This window comes from Barbus barbus (assembly GCF_936440315.1).
Source record: "Barbus barbus genome assembly, chromosome: 20".
Classification (NCBI taxonomy): domain Eukaryota; kingdom Metazoa; phylum Chordata; class Actinopteri; order Cypriniformes; family Cyprinidae; genus Barbus; species Barbus barbus.
The window spans coordinates 19071383-19092522 of NC_136748.1; the positions used below are offsets into that span (position 1 = coordinate 19071383).

The 21140-nt window shown below is 37.0% G+C and overlaps 1 protein-coding gene across 1 annotated transcript in view; it reads left to right on the forward strand.

Moving 5' to 3' along the window:
* Positions 1 to 1680: 1680 nt before the first annotated feature.
* LOC306886267 (E3 ubiquitin-protein ligase pellino homolog 1) overlaps positions 1681 to 21140 on the forward strand; it is a 31391-nt gene continuing 11931 nt past the window's right edge. The window contains exon 1 of the mRNA XM_079443232.1: positions 1681 to 2093. The gene's annotated coding sequence lies outside the window, so the exon portion shown is untranslated. The remainder of the gene's footprint in view (positions 2094 to 21140) is intronic.

Sequence of the window (21140 nt, forward strand, 5' to 3'; positions counted from 1 at the left end):
CAGATTTCAAATCGGCTATATAACAATCATACAAATAAAAATGAATGTATAATAAATAAACATGACAATAAATAATAATAATAACAACAACAACATTCAATGCTACATTCAAATACAGAAATTAGAAATTAGGTAGCCTAATAAAAATACACTAGTCCTCATTCATGACACACAAGCAGAGCAATTATTGTTTTCCTGAAAATCCATTATAAATAATAAAAAATAGATCTCTCTCTCTCTCTCTCTCTATATATATATATATCATATTTACAGAGAGATTAATAGCCTGCTTGTGTTTAATGAATAATATCTAATAAGGGCCTTACTCCTTTGAACTGTTGTACAGACATCTCTTCAGAAGCGGACAAAGTACACAACTCTATTACTTGAGTGAAAGTACAGATACTGCTGGTCAAATATTACTCCATTACAAGTAAAAGACAGATTTTTACTTAAGTAAAAGTACAGAAGTACTTGCTTTTAAAAGTACTTAAGTACCAAAAGTAAATTTCCTTTTTTATGTCAATGCACTGTTTTATTATTGTACGTAATACTTGCAATACCTCTGAAGCAACTTACAATACATTACAGCTACTGAATACACCGACTAGCTTGTAGTATCTTTGGAATAAAGAGCTTTTAGAATGTTAAAAACCTATGGGAAAAACCCCCCAAAACAAAAACCCCTACCAACCCCCACAAAAGCAGGATGGTAGTGATCTCACACAGCTCTGACAGTGTGTGCACACATCTATGTGTAGCTATTCATCCACATTTAAACAGAGTGGACAGTAAATACAAATTTTTAAGGAAGAAAAAAAATCAAACCTGCTTTAAAACCCAGCAACACAACTGTAGCTGTATAACTTTACAACAGCAACACTGCTTTAACAAAAAAACAAAACAGCAAGACTAATTTGACATCAAAACAAAAATAAAAAACGCTGTCTAATCACTCTCGCGGTTCTTTGATGTCACACACAGAACGGGTCTGTGCAGTGCTGCTTCAAGTCCAACACCTACTGTGTTTTATTAGGAGACGCACAACAGTTCTTCTGTGGCTTTAGGTAATATTTTTTGTTTACACAATTTAGCAAAATCAGACAATATTGTGTCTAATATATACCACAATATTAACTTCTTATTGAATTGTTGTAAATAAATATCACATTTGCAACTGGTCAGTGTTCACAAAATGCTGGGAAATCACTTAATGTAGCCCTACAAGAACGATTACTGATAAACTGTCGTTTTAACCGTTTTAGAGAAGAAAAAAAAATCACCCACTGACTTTTAAAGCTGCTAGAAATGTAGTGGAGTGAAAAGTACAATATTTGTCTTTCAAATGTAGTGAAATTAAAGTCATAAGTTTCCAGAAAAAATATACTTAAGTACAGATACTCGAAAAGTGTACTTAAGTACAATACTCAAGTAAATGTAGGCTACTTAGTTACTGTCTGCCTCTGCATCTCTTGAATATGGCAATCAAAGCAGTTATTGTTTTCTGTGGGCGTGTCTGCAGCTCAGATATGAGATTTGCTGCAAAGATACATGTGTGACCTTGATTCTCTTGATTCTCTGAGCTTGACCCTAACTCAGTAACATTTGCGACTTCTGACTCGCTCAGAGATGAGAACTACGTTACCCAGAATGCTCTTCACCCGATCAGTGACGCGGCAGGGTTTTTCTCCGCTCATCGAGTCTCTAGCCACTACAACACAAAACACCACCGTCTGTCTGTTTACAGTCTCTCTAGAAGCAGCCGGCGGACAGCACCATTTAACTGGCATTCTTGTTAGTTTCGACCCTGAATATTTCTTCCGAGCCCGAGACTGACTGAGATCACGTCACGTTTAACGGCAGAGAGATTATTTTTGTTTGACTTTTGAGGGGAAATCTCAACACCTGCCTTTGTTAGCAAGTTAGCCTCGCGTGTCCTTAAAGGATCCTCATCCTTAATTCTCTCTCTGTTATAATTCTGGTTTGTTTTATTTTCTTTGACCATTTATTCAGTCAGACAGCAGTTGAAGCTAAACCCGTGCTAAGGGAGCAGCTCTTTGTTCGTGTCTCGGAAAAAACACACCAGCACCGCCGTGAGTACCTCATATTCACTAGAAAAATAAACAACAGTGCTTGTGTTTTATAAAATAACGTTTATTGTACTTGAGTCTGGCTTGTTTTTCGTAGTCTTGTATCTTTTGTTATATTTTGTATGTAGGTTATCTTCTTGCTATCATGTTATCTTTAATCCTGGAATCATTTTAAGTTGATTTCGTGGTTATTAAATAAGTGCTCATCTTTTATGCCTTTTATTGTATTGTTTGAGTTTATCAGATAAACTGTTATGGAATTGTTTTGCTTTTCTAAAAGCGAAGATGAAATGTCTGTAACTGAAGTACATTTATCGTTTAGCAGAGCAAAGAAGTGTCATTTAGTTATTTGTTTGTTATGTTTCTTTAGGTATTCTGTCACGTACATATAAACACGTCTTCTGTTTTAGTCACTAACTTCACAATTGTGCGTGCTTACTCAATATGTCCGAGAATAACCTAATATTATAGCACTCTATATTATATGTCACGTCCAGTTATTGACAACAAGCCTTCGTTTTCATGTGTTTGCGAATACAATGGAGAGACAACTTAACTGAGATGTATTCATATACTTTATGGGCAGAATTTGCATTGGCTTTTGTGGGCTCGTTACAGACGTGTCATTGTTCTTTGCTGATGTATTTAAACGCTCAGAGTCATTTGCATAGGCAGACCGAGCATCTGGTCCGACCCAATGTGGCCTTTGTCCCGTTCCCGTGCTGACGTCAGGATGTCAATCACCCACCCCACCCTCTGTTTTTGGTACCAGCCGGTGCTGCTACAGCTGAATAATTTATTAGAATAATCAATGGATTAACATGCGTTAATACAACATTTACTTTCACTCCATTGTTTCTGCTATCACATCCATGCACACTGCTGAATATGGGAAACTTCCAGCTGTCTGATAAATTGTTCTGAAGCTTGGAAAACGACTTAGTTTTTAGTATTGAGTGGATAGAGAGAGACTGCACAAAATTGATTGCCGCATTTTAGGCCTGGTCTGTAAAAACTTGCACAGCACATTTTAATGTATTTACATACTTTATGAGGCTTAGATTGCAAAGCCAAAATAATTATTAGTGATTTGTGAATTATAAAAAAAACTTAAACATTTATCTGAATCGTATATTTGTCTTTAACATCAAGTTATTAAATTTTTGTTTACAGTTAAATTTAAAATAAAATAAAAGATCGAACTATAACTAAAGTGATCTTCTGGGGTTTGTGTGTGTAACGTTATGTGGTTTAAACACATTTTGAGTGAATTTAGATTTGTGAACTTCACTCTGGGTATCATAGTAGGAGAACTTTGATGCAGAGCATGTTTTTGCAGTTATAAACTGAACATTCTGAATGCTGGCAATACAGTGGTGGTGTCGTTTTCTACCTATAAGCGGTACAGTTCCTTGTTTGTGGAGTAAAGTTACTGGTAGTATTGAGTTTGTTTTGCCTTGATAAACTACCAGGGAGTCATTTTCCTTAGTTGTTTCACTGCTTTCCTTTAACAAGGGCAAAGGTTACCACTGCTCGACACTTTGCGCCTTGTATTTTCTGCTGTATTGGTGATTTGAGTTTTGTTTGTCTTTGTGTACATGTAACCTTATGTAACGTGTATTACATGTATTCCCTCAAGCGTGGTAGCTGCACTGACTCTGCTGTAGTGTAAAAAGATCTCAGTCTGTATCACTTTCAGTGTCTTCTGAGACTGCAGGTCTAGGATTCATTTTTAGTCTGTGCATCTTATCCAGTGCAGTGGCATTAACTGAGAAAAACTGTTACTAGATCAGTACTATGATGGTGAGATACACGTGAGCCCTGATCTGTTTGCAGCAGATCAGATATCTGTGAAACTGGCTGATGTCTCTGTCAGTAAACCTGAATTTATCCTGGAGCTCATTGGAGCCATATTGTCATTTTCTGATAAAGATCGCAATGTTCCGTTTAGCTTTTTATTTGCTGTTTTGCTTTGCTCAACTTAGATTTTCTCTCAAAGTTAGCTTGCTGTAGTGTAAGTAAATCCTATTGCAGTAGTGCAGTGAATCTATAACTTACTGCTTGTCATCAATCTTTTTCAATCCTGAGAAACAAATGTTGTGGGTTTCACAAGTCTTTGTAGGTTGATAAAACAAGTCGCCCACTTTTGACTGATCACCGCACTTTATACGCTCCAGTGATGATGTACATTTGTTTGAAGAATAAGCACGGTGCTTTTTTGGTAATTGTGCCTAACCTCTGCATTTAAATAGCATCCCCGGAGACCTTTCACCATATTAACTGCTGATTGTGTCTATTGAATTGAAATTGAGTTATTGACCCAAGTGCACAGTACAGCAGCATCTGCAACTGTCATGTATTTGATCAGATTAATTATTTCTCACAAAAGTAAAGATATACATTATCCTTCTAAAAGGTCAGTAAAAAAAATTATTTGAAAGAAATCAATACTTTTATTTAACATGGACGCATTGTAAATTGATTAAAAGTAGGGATGTAGCGATGGTTGAAAATCAATTCATATGTGTGACGATTCAAATCGGTTGAGATACTAAACAAATCGTGATTCAATTAGGGTTAGGAGTTTATGTGAATGTATGTCTGTGGATAACTTACTGTCTTTAGAAAAGTTTAGATGGTATCTTTTTATTTTCATCTTGCGTCTGTATAAAGCATAATAAAGTTAATAAGAGCAGCTCTGCTTTGTTTACAGCAGAAACCAAGGAAACGCTTAAAGCGCCACCTGCTGGCAGAGAGTGAATCTGCGTCTCATTCAGCTCGTTTGCTGTTTCTGCTTTATGCAGAAATTTTTATGTATAGTTTCACAAAACTGAAGTCAGACCATTCTGTTTTTGCTTCACATTTCGAAATTATGCGATCTAATTTAGATTAAAAACTGCTCATGTTGTATGTATGCAGCATCTTTGTTTGGATCATGATTAAAATGCAGTGGTTGCCTCTAATTTTAAATGGAAATAGCACAGACAAAGCCTTATTTTCTTTATAAGAAGAGATTTCTTTTATTTGTTACTTATTTATTTGATTTGGAGTTTGTTTTAAAATTTCAATATAGTTTTGTTATTTACATTATATTTACATTTTATTTAGCAGACACTTTTATCCAAAGCGACTTACAAATGAGGACAATAGAAGCAATCAAAACCAACAAAAGAGCAATAATATGCAAGTGCTATATTAATATCAGTGTTTCCGCTACATTACACAGTAGTTGTGAAACTGATCGCAGTTGATCCGCTGCGTCCACATGCGAACCGAACCTCAAGGTTCGCATGTGATTAACAGACTAATTGCAAAAATGAACCATCAGAGTGAACATTTATCATTTGTATGTGTTTTATCTTGCCAATTTACACATTCGAGTGATTTTAAGCCATTCCAGCGCAAGACGAGGCGAATAGAACTTATTTCACTGTCCGTGCGCTGATTTCTGTGGCCACAGCTGAAGGACATCAAGGTTTCCACAAAAATAGTAATCAGCACAACTATTTTCAGCATTGCTAATAAATGTTTCTTGAGCATTCTTATCAAAATGATTTCTGCAGGACCATGTGACACTGAAGAGTAATGGCTGCTGAAAATTCTGATTTGCTATCATAGAAATAAATGATATTTTAAAATAGAGAATGGAAATCAGTTATTTTGAATTTTAATAATATTTCATAGTATTGCTGTTTTACAGTATTACAGTATTTTTGTAAAAAAAAAAACCTTTGTGAGCATAATGTATTCTGAAAAAATATACAGACCCTAAACGTTTGGAACAGTAGTGTACTAGTAAACATACAACCAATATATTCTTTAACCACTACTGTCTTTTGGCCACTTTGTTGAGTGTACACAAAGTTTTGAGGATGACGTATATTGTGAAAACTAGGTCAGACAGTGGCCACCTCAGAGGAAAAGGAAGCAGGAAGAACTCTCTCTCTTTCTCACATGCTTGGCTGTGCTGACAGACTACTTCATCCCTTTGAGTTTGTTTGTAGTTGCAACACCTGAAAACTAAGGAAATTATGTATAGTATATTTTAAATGCCTACTGTCTTTACAGTAAACTTGGAGGTGAAGAGTAAAGATTTTTACATTGTTACAAAAAAAGGATCATGTGACACTGAAGACTGGAGTAATGGCTTCTGAAAATTCAAGCTTGCCAACACATGTAATGTTTTACAGTTTTACAGAATTTTTGATCAAATGAATGCATCCTTGGTGAGACATCACAAATCTTGAATAGTGTGTGATGGTAGTGTAGCACACCTGATCGGACTGTTTATGTATTTTGATTTTTGTATATCTGTCTATCTGATTAATTCTATTTAAATTTCAGTATCTGGTGTACCAAATAAAACCTGATTCTGATAATCTGTCCTGCTGACTCTCGCTTTCTGCACGCTTTTTGCTCCAAGCAGCTAAATTCCGAGCGGTGTATGAAAGACGAGACTAGCCATGTGACCTGAAGGACACACCAACCCCCATCTCAGGCCTCTGTTCCCCTCAACTTCCTTTGGGGAGAGACAGAGCTGATCACTGCAGGCTCTAAATGAGTTATTGTCATGGTGACCGAGAGGTCAGCCTCTGCCAGTCAAAGCTGAAACGGGCAGAAGGATGAGCTCTGGCATACAGAGTATCGGGTGCTTGCATCATGAAGAGGGGATCCTTTCAAATTGCTCAAAAGTATATCTAAAAACCAGCTGACTGGTGTTTAAAGTGTTTTTATTAGTGTTAGCATGTGGACTGCTCTGAAATATGACTTGTTTCCTGTTTAGGCAGCCAAGAGCATCCCCCATCTTATTGGATCATTTGACCGTTTCTGGGAAGATTGCATTGTGCTCTCCTGGGTAGCAAGTGGTTCTTTAGATGTGTGTTTGGACGGCTAGTCTTTGTTTGAGATATGCACACATTGCCCCAAGTGCATGGAGACTCAATACCGTGTGTTTCTCTGTGGTGTTTTTGTACATATGTGTGTGTGTCTGCATGGTTAGTTCATTGTCACCGTCCAGTCTGTTTGTTTCTCTTAGGTTTCAGTGCTCATGTCATTGAATAATTAAAAAGCCCCTGAAATTGAAGCTCGGCCCCTCCCCTCCTCTCTCCTGTCCTCCCTCCATCTGTCTGTTCCGCACTCGTTTAAGAAAGCATGCCGTTTCACTGTCATGTTCAGCTTGAGTGTTGTTCGTAACTGTTTCTCGTTCCTAGATGGTTATCTTCAGTTTTATATTGCTTTCTATCTTTGTTTGTAGTTTATGTAACAGTGATTCCGGATCATAAGTTTGAAGTGTACAAAGATTGCATATTTAGGGGTCGTATACACAGAATGTGTTTGCAGTCTATTATGTCACTTTTCCATTGTTTTTCTATGTAAACATGCAGCCGTGTTTGACTGTTGTGCTCACGTCTTGGGTCTTTTGCAGTGCCTCGTGCATGACACTGCGTTCTAACAATGCAGTGATCAAGGAAAAAGTTTGACTTTTAAAATCACATCTTTAGACCTAGCGTTTTTTTTTTCTTTTCCATTCCACTACCCTGTCCTACAAAAACACATTGTGGGACTGGCGTTTTTTTTACATAAAAAAAAAAAAAACGAGATGTGAGCAGTAGCATGGGGAAAAAGTTCAACTTTTAAAAAAAAGTAATTTTACCTTGAGCGCCACATTTTTAGAACGCAATGTTATGTGCAAGTCACTGCAAAAGACATAAGGTGCAAGCACAGTGGTCAAAGACGTCTGTCAAGCGCATGTTTACATTGGAAAAGTAGTGGAAGAGCAATTGACTCGTTGTTCAAACAACCCAACAATTAATCTGAAGTCTTAAAGTGATGCTCCATCCAAAAATGAAAATTATTTATTCAGCCTCATTTTGTCCCAAAACTGCATGAATGACTTTCTTCTGTAGAGCATAAAATAAGTTTTTGTCAGTATAGTGGAATCGGCTTCAATGTTAGGTTCCCTTCAAAATATCATCTTTTGTGTTCCAGAGGTAGAAGAAAAGAAAAGGTCAAACAGGTTTGAAACTATATGAGTGAGAAAAAATTACGACATTTTCATTTTCATCCCTTTAAGGAAGCAGTGTGCAATTAGTTCACCTGACCCCTATATGATGTTTTTTAGTAGGAGGCATTAACATCATCAGTCATTCATCTTTTAATGACAGTTTGTGTGATCATCATGATCCCAAACTGTTGTGTCATAAGATCAAACGTTTTGACTGTAGCTATTGTTAATACAGAATTGCCTTTCACAACTGCATTATTTCAGTTTCTATGGAGGAACTTTTTGTGAGTCAAAATGTTTTTTGTCAAATGTTCAATATAAATTGTGTATTGATAAGTTACTTTCAGTCATGAGAAGTACATGAGAAGCCTGAGAGCCATCTAAACTGCTCTTGTGGAACAATTTAGTACTAAAGGACACTCCGTTTTGCCTCACTGTGCATACATGTGTTCCTGTGTGAGCACGGGAGGGTGGGGCATTGCAGAGGTCTCTTCTTTGTGGTGTAATCGGTACCAGATGGAGGGGTGGGTGTGTGTGTTAATGCACACCCCTCCTTTTCCTCACCTCACAAATGAAATTGAAACACACATTCAAAGAAATCTTCGAGAGCTGGCTGGTGAAACTGTGGTCGTATTCTCGCTGACAGACTTAATCATGTCACCTGACCTCTGGGTCACCCCTTGCACATTTTGCACTGTTTGTTTGTTGTTAAGCTTGAAGCAGAGCGCTTGTTTTTTCTTGATCCTACATTAAACAAACACACAGACCAAGCTGAGACTTTATAAACCCAGTTTAAGTCAGATTCCATGCGCTCTTTGTTGCTCAAAGAAGCCTAAAGCCAATTAGCCTGCTAGCGCAGTGCTGGGTGAATGACCATTTTGTGTGTGTGTGTGTGTGTGTGATTCAAATGGTACTCTTGAGATTAACCAGCCTCATGGAGCGCGTGTTAGTAAATGAATATGGTCGGGTTAATTTTGTTTTCACCTTTTAGAAACCATTTTTTAAACACTGACAGTTGATTGGCTAGTTCAGACTCATTGATCGTCACTTCCTCAGACATCAAGTTTTGTTTGTTTAGATTAGCCACAGACCACAGACTTCGTTCCCAAACTGATAACTTCTAGTCTAATCTTTAATTTCTTCGTCTTTCTCAACATCCTCTTTGTAACCTGGCACCAATAAAAGAGACATGTTGCATGCGGCTTACTGTATAGGTTCAGAAGTTGCACAGTGGTTTAATATTTTGTGTTTTCAGTCTAAATTCTTTGATTTGCACAAAACCCAATATGATTCTGTGTTCAGCACTGCATGACCTGCAAAAGGACCACATTACAAAGAAAAGGCGCCCACTTGCATTTCCAAAGTGTTTATGTAGGGTCGGCAGTTGTCCCTTGGCCTAGAAAAAACTCTGGTTTTAAACATTTCACAGCAGCGTGTAGGAAACGTTTGATGTTTCTCTTGCTGCTTCAAAGGCCTGTTGTTCCTAGCTGAATTTTTTTCTCAAGCTTTGATTTTTGATTTTCAGCAAGTCTAAAGGGTGACTTTAGGCCACTTTTTGTCAGTGCGTACGTGTCTGTATGGCATTTAAAGGCATAATTTACTTAACTCAAATTCTGTCATTACGTTCTTACCCTTATGTCGATTCAAACCTTTGACTTTCCTTCCATGGAACATAAAAGACGATATTTTGAGAAATCCGTCAGTTGTTTTTTTTTTTTTCTTTGTCACTGGTAACCAAAATAGTTTATTTACCTACATTCTTCAAAATGATGTCTCTTGTGTTTTGCTGAAGAAAATAAGTCATACAGATTTGGAATGTTATGAGGGTGAGTGAATGCTGATAGAATTTAAATTTTTGGGTGAACTATCCCTGTAAGATGCTTTGTTTTGCACATCAATGCCTATGGTGATTCTTGTACATGTGTGCGTGCAGGCTCCTGGATATCCGATTCATCTCACCATCTCTTCTTCACCATCTGTGCTTTCATTGTAATGATGATGTACTATCCGTTGTGCATCTTTCTTCATCAACAGTGTTATTTTTATTTGAATAGTTTTCAGTATTAAATGGTGGGAAAGTGGTGATGTGGTAAGGTCTGGTGTTTCCGCCCAGGTGGAGGTCACCTGCTTCCTTTCAGCAGATTTACTGTGATTGACCACATGTGCAATGTGCAACATGTGCAACTTTCTCATTAGTGGTGGAATGTTTTTGTAATGTGTTCATTAGGATCCTTTGTTGTTACTTGTAAAGTTATTAATAGAAATGTTCAGTTTGTTTAAATTTGGAGTGTTCCAAGACCTACATACCTATGTTAAAACCGCTTTGAACACTGCTCAGCATAATCAAGAACTGGAACTGTCCATTTTATAATATTAATTATGTGCAATTTCTGTATTTTTTTTTTATATAGAATATCTTTGCGTTGTCTGACACTGTTAAAACTTAACACTGTTAAATATAATCTTTAGCAAATCTCAAAATGAATATCCTTTTTTTTTTTTTTCATACTGTACATAGGGATGCATCGATCCGATATTCGGTATTGGCTCCGATACTGGAATTTTCTGCCGGATCGGGGTATTGGTCAGACGAGTCCGATCCAAATCCGATATTGCGCACATACTATTTTGAGTTATTGTTAAGCCCCACGAAAGGCACAAAACATTATAAAGCACCATAAAGTTTTTGTGCACTATATTTCAAGTGTTCTGAAGCTGTTCAATGTGAGGTACAGATGAATATTTAAGTCATTAAATTAAAGTTGGCATAAACTCTTCTCTCCGCTGCGGCTGTCTGTCATCAGCATTCAAAACTGTGAGTTGCGTTTGGTTCAGACAGTCAAAACAATGACAGGGCTTAAAGTTCTCCGGCACCGTGCTAGATCTCCGGCGTGCAGCATTTGACTGCAAAAAAAAAGTCCTACATTCCAAAAAAACTTGTAGATATTCGAGTCCATGAGATCGGCTACCAATGGTATGAGAGGAGCACAGCTTTCACTCTCAACCAAACTAACTTTACTAGCCAATCAGAATTTTTTGCTCTTATAAACACTAGATGCGCATAATAGTATCCAGTAGCAGAGTCACAGCCCTGATGAATGGAGAAACACGACACGTTGAAAACGTTGCGAGGCGCAATGATCAAAGATGTCCATCTAGCACATATTTACATGAAAAAACAGTGTGCATTATCTCACTAGATTTGTAAAGTAAATCACTTATAAACCTTTGCCAACACAGAGTCCTGGTGTTTACGCGTACATCAACCTATTTCAGTTAACATGTGGCCAAATATTAAGATTTTATGGATTTAAACAACGTTTAATCACGCTGTAAAGTGAAACAGGCCATTGACGCCCTCTGCAGGTACTTGATATTATACATTATGTACATTAAGTTGGTTATGTTCACTCTGTTCAACAGTGTTGTTCAATAAAATCATGCAGTTACTTGGTTTTGATATTTTATTTGAGACAATTATTATTGCTTCATCATTAGTTTATATATAAATAGTCATACTAAAGCCTGGTTTTCAGTTAGGTCTATTTGTTACTAAACAATATCAGATTACTCAATCGTCAAAATAATCAGTAGATTACTTGATTACCAAAATAATCATTAATTACAGCCCTAGATTAGTTAATTTCAAAATTCAACTGCATTGTTTGACATTTTGTAATTGAAAGACAAATATTTTATTGAAAATTTCTTAAATAGTATTAAAATTTTGTCTCATTCTAGTGAACCAAGTATCTGTATTTTGTCTCAAGTGTTTTGTCACACCCCTCTTGTTGATAAGCGGTGATATAGCTCATAATTCCAAGTGTATGATATAGCTTTCATTCTTCAGGTCAACCATATATTCATGAAAAATCAGTTTGAATAAGGAAAGCAATAACTATGCCATAGTATCCTTTCAAATGTTTAAGTTGCCACATTCATTGCATGCTTTGCATGTGCTGCCCGCCAGTCCAGCCTGGAAAAAAGTTCAGGCTCAGGATTTTTTTTTTTGCTTTAACCCCTGTAATGAAACTCTCCAAGAGCGCATAGTAACTGAGATTTAAAACTGTTAAAAGAAAAGGCTCAATAAACTATTGTGCAAGATATAATACACTATGCATCGATATCTCTTTGCTTTGTGCTTTGAACTTTTGTATGCAGAGCACTGCGTGCTGTGACTCCGTGTTGTTTCAAGCACGTCATTCTGCGCACGGGATGCGCATAAGCGCTTTGTGCCACTCTGTATTGGAGCCTTTCGTATTAAAATACTTTTGCGCAATGAAAGATGATTAATAGTCTTTCTTGTTCTGTCCTATCTATCATATGTTGCTGCCTTCATTACTGTGCTATACATTTAAAATAAATGTCTTTAAATTTTAAAGTTCTAAATAGTTCAACTTTTGCCGCTGCGCTCTGTGACGTTTCCCCGCGCGGCCAATAGAAACGGGGCATCCAAACAAGCAAAATCAAAATGGATGAACAGCTCATTCTCTGTGTCTGAATTTCCAGAGCTATACGATAAGTTTGCGGTCGGGAGAAAAGCTCTCATGGAGACACATCATGTCAGGTGTGTTTAAAGTCAGGTAGCTTATTGTAGGTAGGCAGTATGCATCAGTTTGTTACGTGAAATAGACACAGGCAGTGGCAGCATTGTGTTAAAAGCAGGAACAACAATCAAATGACTAGAACTCCAGCTAAATATTTTGAAAACTCCGCCTACTTCGCTTTGGCCAGCGTAGCGCAAATCGCCTTGTATCTGAAGGGTAGCGCTGAACCCAGCGGCCGGCGTAGCGCATGCCGTGTCCTGTGTGAAAGGGCCTTAAGGTAGATAACAGTATTTCTGTGCCAAATACACACTTCCGGTTTTCTTATTTTCGATCATGGCTCTTCATGACGTAATCAAGCATGTAACTCCTTATATGGGCACTTCTCCCGGAACAGAGCACCCGCGCGCACATCGACCAAAGCGAGAGCAAGAGCGCCCCCCTCAACGTGCTTCATTTGGCAGCACTGCACGGGATTTGCTCTGGAAGAATGTCTCTAAAGAAGTTTGTTTTTGGTTGTGAGGGAAAGATAACCTTGTTCAGCTTCCTGAAAAACCCAGCATTATGTAAAGAGTTGATGCATTTTGTTTTTCTGGGGCAGCAACGGAGTTTTGCAAATGTTTGTTGATGAAAGTTTTATAAACAAGTCCCAGTTCGATGCTGGATTTGCACATCGTTTGATACTGAAAGATGGAGCAATCCCAGCTATAAAAAAATCCCGGTCATGATTCCGAACTGCAGACGGTAAGTGAAACGACATCAAATGTCTGTATTTTTTTGGACATCGGCGCTCAAGTGCTCATCACTCGTTAGCTCTGCCTACGGCACACCTCCAGGAGCTCGGCTGTTTTCGGAGAGAATCGTAAAGCTGTATCTTTTTTTTAAATAAATATGATAAAACTAAAAACTATTTGGAGATATGAAGGATGCAGTACTACTCTATAGGTACTCAAGATTAACATGAGATTGGGTGAAACTGTGTGTTATGCCCCCTTTAAGTTTACGATGCTTTTGGGAAATGCAGCCCTGGTCAACACACAAAGTATAGATTTTTTACAAATCTGTGATCAGATCAGATTGGTATCGGCAGATACTCAGAATTTTCAGTATCAGCTCGGTTCTGAAAAATGGAAACGTTGCATCCCTAACTGTACGTTGTAATGGCTAAATTTACTTGTAGCATTTAAAAAAAGTTATTTTTAGTTTTGTTTTATTTTTAATATATTTGCACAAAACAGTAAAAAAATGTATAGTATAGAATTTTTTTTTTTTCAGAACAGTTTGCAGTTATCCTTTCCTGAGCTTTAAAATGTAAAAAAGCTTAATGTCACAAAGACTGGAAGTTTCCTTTGACACCGTTGTGTACAAACCCAGACAGCTTTAATTCATCTGTGGTTGGCCATGCGTACGGGTGTTCAGGGGGTGCGTATCACTCGTCTGCTCCCTCTACTGTGAAGCAGCTGCACACCCAATATCCTCCACTTCAAACTCGCTTCACCCACATGTGGTGCTCGTGTATCCCACAGACCAGATGCCCATGCTGGATGCACATGTGTTCCTCCCCTCTGGTTCCTAACTTCTCATTTCAGCTTCCTTCTCTACTTTTGGATCTATTTTAGACCACAGATGCCACCGATACATCTCCCTAATTTCTTGGTAGGGATGGTTCCACATAAGCTTCCACATCCCACTCATGAAAGGAGTTTTCCTCACTGTTGGGCCATAATTCAGACCTCCCCTGACAGCACAGTGATGCTAGAACCTGCGTTCGTGATTCAGCTGGAGTCTTAAAATTCTCATTTTAATCACAGAGGTGGAAACTGTTTTTTCCCAAGAGCTCTTTTTGAATCTGAGTTTTTGGTCGTTTTGGCATATGGGAAATTCTATTTTTACTGTTTAAAGTGTTTGGAAGTGATTTATTTGCTAATTGTTTGATATTGATGGGTTTATGTGCCAGGGTTCTTGCGCTTGAAGTGCTTGAAAGTACTTGAATTTCAGATATATGGATTCAAGGCTTGGAAAGTAGGCCTACTTGAAAACAAACATAGGTCCTTGAAATATCTTGAATTAAATTAGAAAAAAAATTTGTTTATCGGCACTAATAATTGGGAGTGGGGATGGGGTAGCTAAAAAGTTAGTTAAAAAAAACTTAGCGCGTGTGTTGATGCGCAGCCTAGAGCCCAGTTATCTTAAGCCCGCTCCCGCAGAATTACTTACCGCCCACTCCCGCAACATGTGTCCCGCTCCAGCAAACATTCTAATATTGTATATCATTTTCACACATCAGTGAGTCGCTATAAATATGCGGGGTATTGAAATGGCATTTGAATGAGCGCTCACTGTTCACGTTCGATTTCATGATCACGCGTAGGCTACTCTGTGTAACGTAAACATATGTTACAGTACGTGCATAATTATTAGGCACGTTGAGTAACATTTTACCAATTCCAAACCACATCAAACTGAAAAACTCTTTATATTCAGGTGTGCAGAGTTATTAGGCAGGTTTTCTTTTACAAATGAAATGAGCCAAAAAAGAGATTTAACTCAGACTGAAAAGTCAAAAATTAATAAATCCCTATGAGAAATATTCATGTTAAAGCTTGACCATTTGTCAGCGAAATGCTCATTGGGTCAGCGGTATCAGACAAAACAGCACTGACGATTTTGTTTTTAAAGTAAGTGGCCGCAAACTATTTATTTTAGCTACATTTAATAAAAAAAAAATGCTGAAAATTAGTCAACTATATTTGTTTATTTAAATGTAGCTAAAATAAATAGATTGCAACCACTTATCACTAATTTTTATAGGGTTTATAGACGGATAAGTTGAGAGTGACTCATGAATAGGGTTGGGTATCGTTTGAATTTGATCAATTCCGATTCTTATCGATTCCCAGTTTCGATTACAATGTGGTTAAAAAAATCAAGCATTTAGATATCATATTTATTCTGTCTCTCTTTTTGCAAAACATTTAATTGCTGCTGAATACCATGAACAAAAATTTAGCCGGCTGCATAAAAACTAGACTCGATTAAGTTTGTGCAAAATACAGCTGCACGATTCTGGATAAATTGAGATTTTTTTTTTTTTTAATAGAGGTTGTGGTTCTCTCGCAATTCTGAAGAAAACATACTTGACAACTAAACAATCTCATGAAATTTATGAATAGAATTATTCAATGACTCATTAAAGATTTACTTGTTACATTACTGGATGAATCAGTGTTTTTGAATTATACTCTTGAATGATTGATTCAAAGACAAATACATTTTTAACAGCCCCTTTTCACCACTAAAACAAACAAAAAAAAGATGCGCGCACACAGGAATTGATAGGTGGAATTTTAATTTTAATTTTACAACAACTATCCGATTCTGGAATTGGAATTGATTTTCCGTTCCCAACCCTACTCGTGAAGGACCAGCACCACATCCTTTTGTACCTCTGTTTGAAGAATCTATCTTCCAGAATCTGGCAGTAAGTTTTAGAAGCTCATTTTTAGTCAATCTCTGCAAGACTTTTCAGGATAGGAGATGGACCAAAAATGAACCAAAACTTACTGCAACATAGAGCTAAGGAGAAAATGTAGAACTTGAAAAATAAGAAAACCAGCTTAGTGAAACTGTTTTACTGTTTAAAAGCAAATAGAAAGTCCTATTTATTTATTTGCGGATTTGCACATTTACAAGGCTTAAAATGTTCATGAAATGTATAAACAAAAATATTGAAGTTTTGAGCAGCTGCATGTTTGAGCACCTGCAAATTGTTTTTTGAAACTTTGGCCATGCTTAGCATGAGAATCCAACTCTTTAACAGTGTAAACAACTCCGAATGCATGAAACTGCATTGTACCCCCCTTTAAGATTTTGTTGTTGTTGTTGCTAAGATGTTCTGGGTCATTGTTGGAGCCTTGAAATAAAGTCAGATTCAGTTGTAAAATAGTTTGAGCCGTATGACTTAAAGTATCATTCATGCCCATAGCACAAACAGTGCAGGATGAGTTATTGTTAACTAAAACTATTAATGTTAAAGTAAAGCTGAAAAAAAAAAGATTTTATATATTAAAATCATAATAATAAAAGCTAAAATAACACACTATAAAGTTTAAAACTTTGCGTTAAGTGTTAGCAGTTTTAATAAGTGAAGCATGGATTCAATTGCATCAGGTGCCAACTGAATTCAGCTAATATCCCAGCACACTAATCTGAAGAGTCTATATTAGAGTAAGGTTGTGGAAATGAAGCCAAGCTGCCGTGGTTACTGGGCCTTAAGCCCAACCTGAGCCATAGTAATGCATCTCTGTGTGCGCTGAAGATTTATTATGAGCTGGCTCTGCACTTCTCACCAACATAGAAACAAAAGCTGAACTATATTCAGTATTTTTGATTTGTGAAAGCCGTGGGCTGAGCCGTGGTTGACATCTCAACTCTGAAACGGTCCTAGTTTTGTGGGTGACTATTTTATTTAATTTTATTTTCTGCTTGTTGATCAGGAGTTTGTATGTCTCATTCTCAGTCCCATTCTCAACTCAGTCTGTCTCTCTCCTCATGGGGTTCGGTTATTTTTCAGGTCACTATACAGAGAGGGAGTGCGAGACAAATCAGGACAAAAACAGCAGGGGTGTGTGTGAAACAGGGTCTGCATCTGTGCTGTACTGTATTTGAGTAACTCTGTGTGTGTGTTTACATGTGCAGTAAGTTTATTTAACATTGTAGAGGTAAAACTAACCATGTGAACCTTTATGTAACTGTTTCACTTCAGATGTGCAGATATAGAGAGATTGTTGGTTATTTCACTGACTATGTGAAGTGGTTTTGTGTATGAAACTGAGAGAGATGGAGAAAACAACTGAAATATCTAAGAAATATGCATGTAGGAGTGATGCATAAATCTGATAACCTTCTAAAAGACCATTTTTCCTCATTATCTCTTTCTGTTTCCTTGTGTTTTCTCTCTCCCACTTTCCATTACTCCAAATTATTTGAATGGTTTTAGAATTAATTAGCTGTTGTGTAAAATGGTGATAAAGGGTGTCATCGAGTGTGTTTTGCCATGTAAATATAGGGAGCTCGAGCTGGTTTGTCCTGTTTTTATATTACCAGATTTTCAGGCCTGATGCTAACTTACACTGTCACATACAATCAACCACTGATACAGGTTCATACTCTCTTTCTTTAAAAAGGTTGGCTTACGGTTCAAAGTTACATAACACTCTTGTCTGAAGTGCACTTTTGTAAGATGGTGTGTTGTAAAGCACCTTTTAAGTTTTTATTTTCCTTTTGGCTCTTTAGTTTTCTCACTTTCTAATCTTTTATTCACACTCTCTCACCCTCTCTCTCTGTTTTAGTATAAGGGTCATGTGTAAACTGTGTGATTTCTAAGAACAGGAAGAACTGCTGTTATTATACTTCATGGTACAATAGTGTGACAAATGGACTCATTCTGTGGTGTACTAAGGGTTGTGACTGAGTAGTGTTGCCACTTAAATCACCTCTTTCTTTTCTTCTCTAACATCAGCACTGACTTCCTGTGCTGTGGTCACTTGTTAGTAAGACATGCAGATTACTACTTAAACTTCTTTTTCTCTCCAGCCAGCCTTTTTTTTTTTCTTTCTTTTTCAAAATAAGTGTTTTAAAATTAGATGATTTGCATACTCGTAATAAAGTTAGAAATTGTGGGCACTGAAACTTTTTTAGTCAAGTGACTGCGATAGTCCTAATTTCAATGTTGTGAGGCACGATATTTAAAAACTGAGCTACTTTTAACTTAAGGCTTATTGTTTTTTGTAAGCTGTGTCGTGTGTGAGACTCTAGATACTAGATACAAGCATAATGGTCAAACACATCCATCTAGTGCATGTTTACATAGAAGAACAATGAAAAAGCCTTGTACTGAAATAAAAAATGTTTTGTGTGAATGGCTGCTTAATTGCCCTAAAGGTCTTTTTGCCCAGTTATATGAGACGTTAACAGCTCAGGCTAACACCTGTTAGCAGTTCATGTGCTGTAGATGTCATTTAGACCACTTGCTTTGATGGTGTTATCAGGATTGTGTGTATGGAGCAGGTGTTGATTTTGTATGGCTGTGAGGAATTTATGAGTGCAGTTTATGCATGTGGCCTATTAACACTCGTAACCCTTGTTAAGGTATTATAGAGGGATAGTATGGCCACATTCTCCACTACACCCTTAAAGTAAGTGACTCAGAAGTACAGCAGTTTAAACCCGTAGCAACAGTCTGGTATGTGGGACAGGGATCGCTGTGGGAGGCCGGAGGGAGGTGTGAATAAAGAAGACTCTCTGGATGGAGGGATGGAAGAGGGGTGCGAATCCCCAGAGTAACTGGCGTCGCTGTTTAGGGACAAAGAATGAGAAGATGGACATGAAGAGACAGCTCTTGTATATAAGTTGGCGGCATTAAAGCAAACATGGAAAAACCATGAACCCATGTAATTAATTTCACGTTCATGATCATATTTTGAATGATTTTGTAGAGTTTGTAATGGGAAAAGACTAATATGGAAACTAGGGCTGGGCGATATGGCAGAAAATTAAAATCTCTTTTTTTTTTTTTTCTCAGAACGTTTGACCGATTCTAAATGTTTACAATTTTTAACTAGTCAACTTGAAAATGTAACTACAACATGAATCAAGTAACTTCATTTTTAACCCTCTATTCCAAGTGCACCACACATGAAGCTGTCAACATGATGGAAATGTTAAACAAATCACTTGTTCTTTGCCGAAAAGATCCATGAAGTACAACTACATCTTGTACAAACTTGTCTTATACATATTATATGTTTAGATATTATATGAGGAAAATGCTTCAAAGAAATTCTCTAGGTAATTCAAATTCAAAATGACTAAAGGTATACCGCAAGTAGACTATTATTAACTGTACATTTTCTGTAAAAACAATGAACAGAAGCTTTGTCACCATGATGCAAACATGAAATATCAGACCTACAATAGTAAACCTAGTTCTTTACAAGTTTTTTATTAGATTGTGCTAATATTCCATTGTTTTTCTATGTAAACATGGACGCGTTTGACTCTTGCTCTCGCGTCTCATTAATGAAACGGCATTCTAAAAACACGGTGTTCAAGTTAAAAGAAGTTCAATTCCCATCTTCTTGCAATTTTTTCCTATTCCACTGTCCGTGTCACATCTTTGTCAACACAAAAGCGCATTCTGTGTGAACGGCGCCTCGCGATATGAGCGCGTCACACTTGAGCAGTCAATCATGTGCACTGACATGCGGGTTGATCTTTCTTTTCTCTGTTACATGATCATTGGCATATTGTCAAAGTGTCTAATTCTAATATTTGGTAATATTTCTGTTCAAAATCGTGATTCCTCAATTCCTAAAAAATAAAATCGTGGCAAAACATTAAAGTCGAATTAATCGATAAATCGATGCCCTAGAAACATTTTACTTAATACACAGCCTGAGTGCTTGTTTTTCTAAATAAATTTCCGTTTGTGTAATCCTGAATTAAAATACAATAACTTGCTTTATAATAGCTTCCTCTGAAATGGCTTTAATTTTCTGCTGACACCACTTAGGTTGTGCAGGCTAATAGAGATAGTTCATCAGTAGCCAAATAGCTATTTAGGCATTGTTTTAGCAAATTCGCATGTGTTCTGGCTTCATTGTAGTATGTACTTTTTACCTACAAATCAATTCTTGATTTATGAAATCATGTTCAGTCCTCCATTCAATTCTTTTTGTTTTATCATTGTTGTTTTATAATTTGTGTTTTTAAAATTTAATGTTTTATATTTTTTTGTATTTATAGTTATTTTTGAATCGTTTAATCATTTTAACTTTATTTATTTGTTTAATAAAGAATTAAAAATTATATATTTTTTCTTGTTGACTAAAATTTCATGTTGACTTTGAGTCACTGACAGCATGAGAGATATATCTGTTCCAAATTTCAGAACATCACATCACTGATCAGATGGAACTTCCCTCAGTAACACGCGCATACGCTGTCGGTTTCAGTTGCTGTACTGCATTTCCTGACACCAGTTCCACTGACCTCACATGGTCAGCAGTGCCTGGCAGGAAACATCATTCTGAATTTTCAGGGACAAAGCTGTCAAATCTTGAGGATCATGATAATCATGACTTGACTCTCCTGTTGAGGGAATTATTATACCGCCATACTTTTGGCCAGGTTTCACACAAAATGTCTCCCAGTGCACCAGTAGGGTGGACCTAGACAGTCTTAATTCATATTGTACGTTTTCTTTATAGTTGTGAGATTTTAAAATTAAAAATGTATGATAGATGGAAACCATTCTGACACACACACAAGGCCTCACATTGTGATGCAGGAACAATGTGTTTCCTGTGTTTCTGTGTAGAAAAAGTAATTGTGCAAGATCATTTGTTTAGGTATGTTTAACAGCGATTGTTTGGATATTTTGACTGGTTATCTAGGTGTTAAGCTGCATGGGTTTGTGTCTGTCTGAGAGTGTTTGGTTCT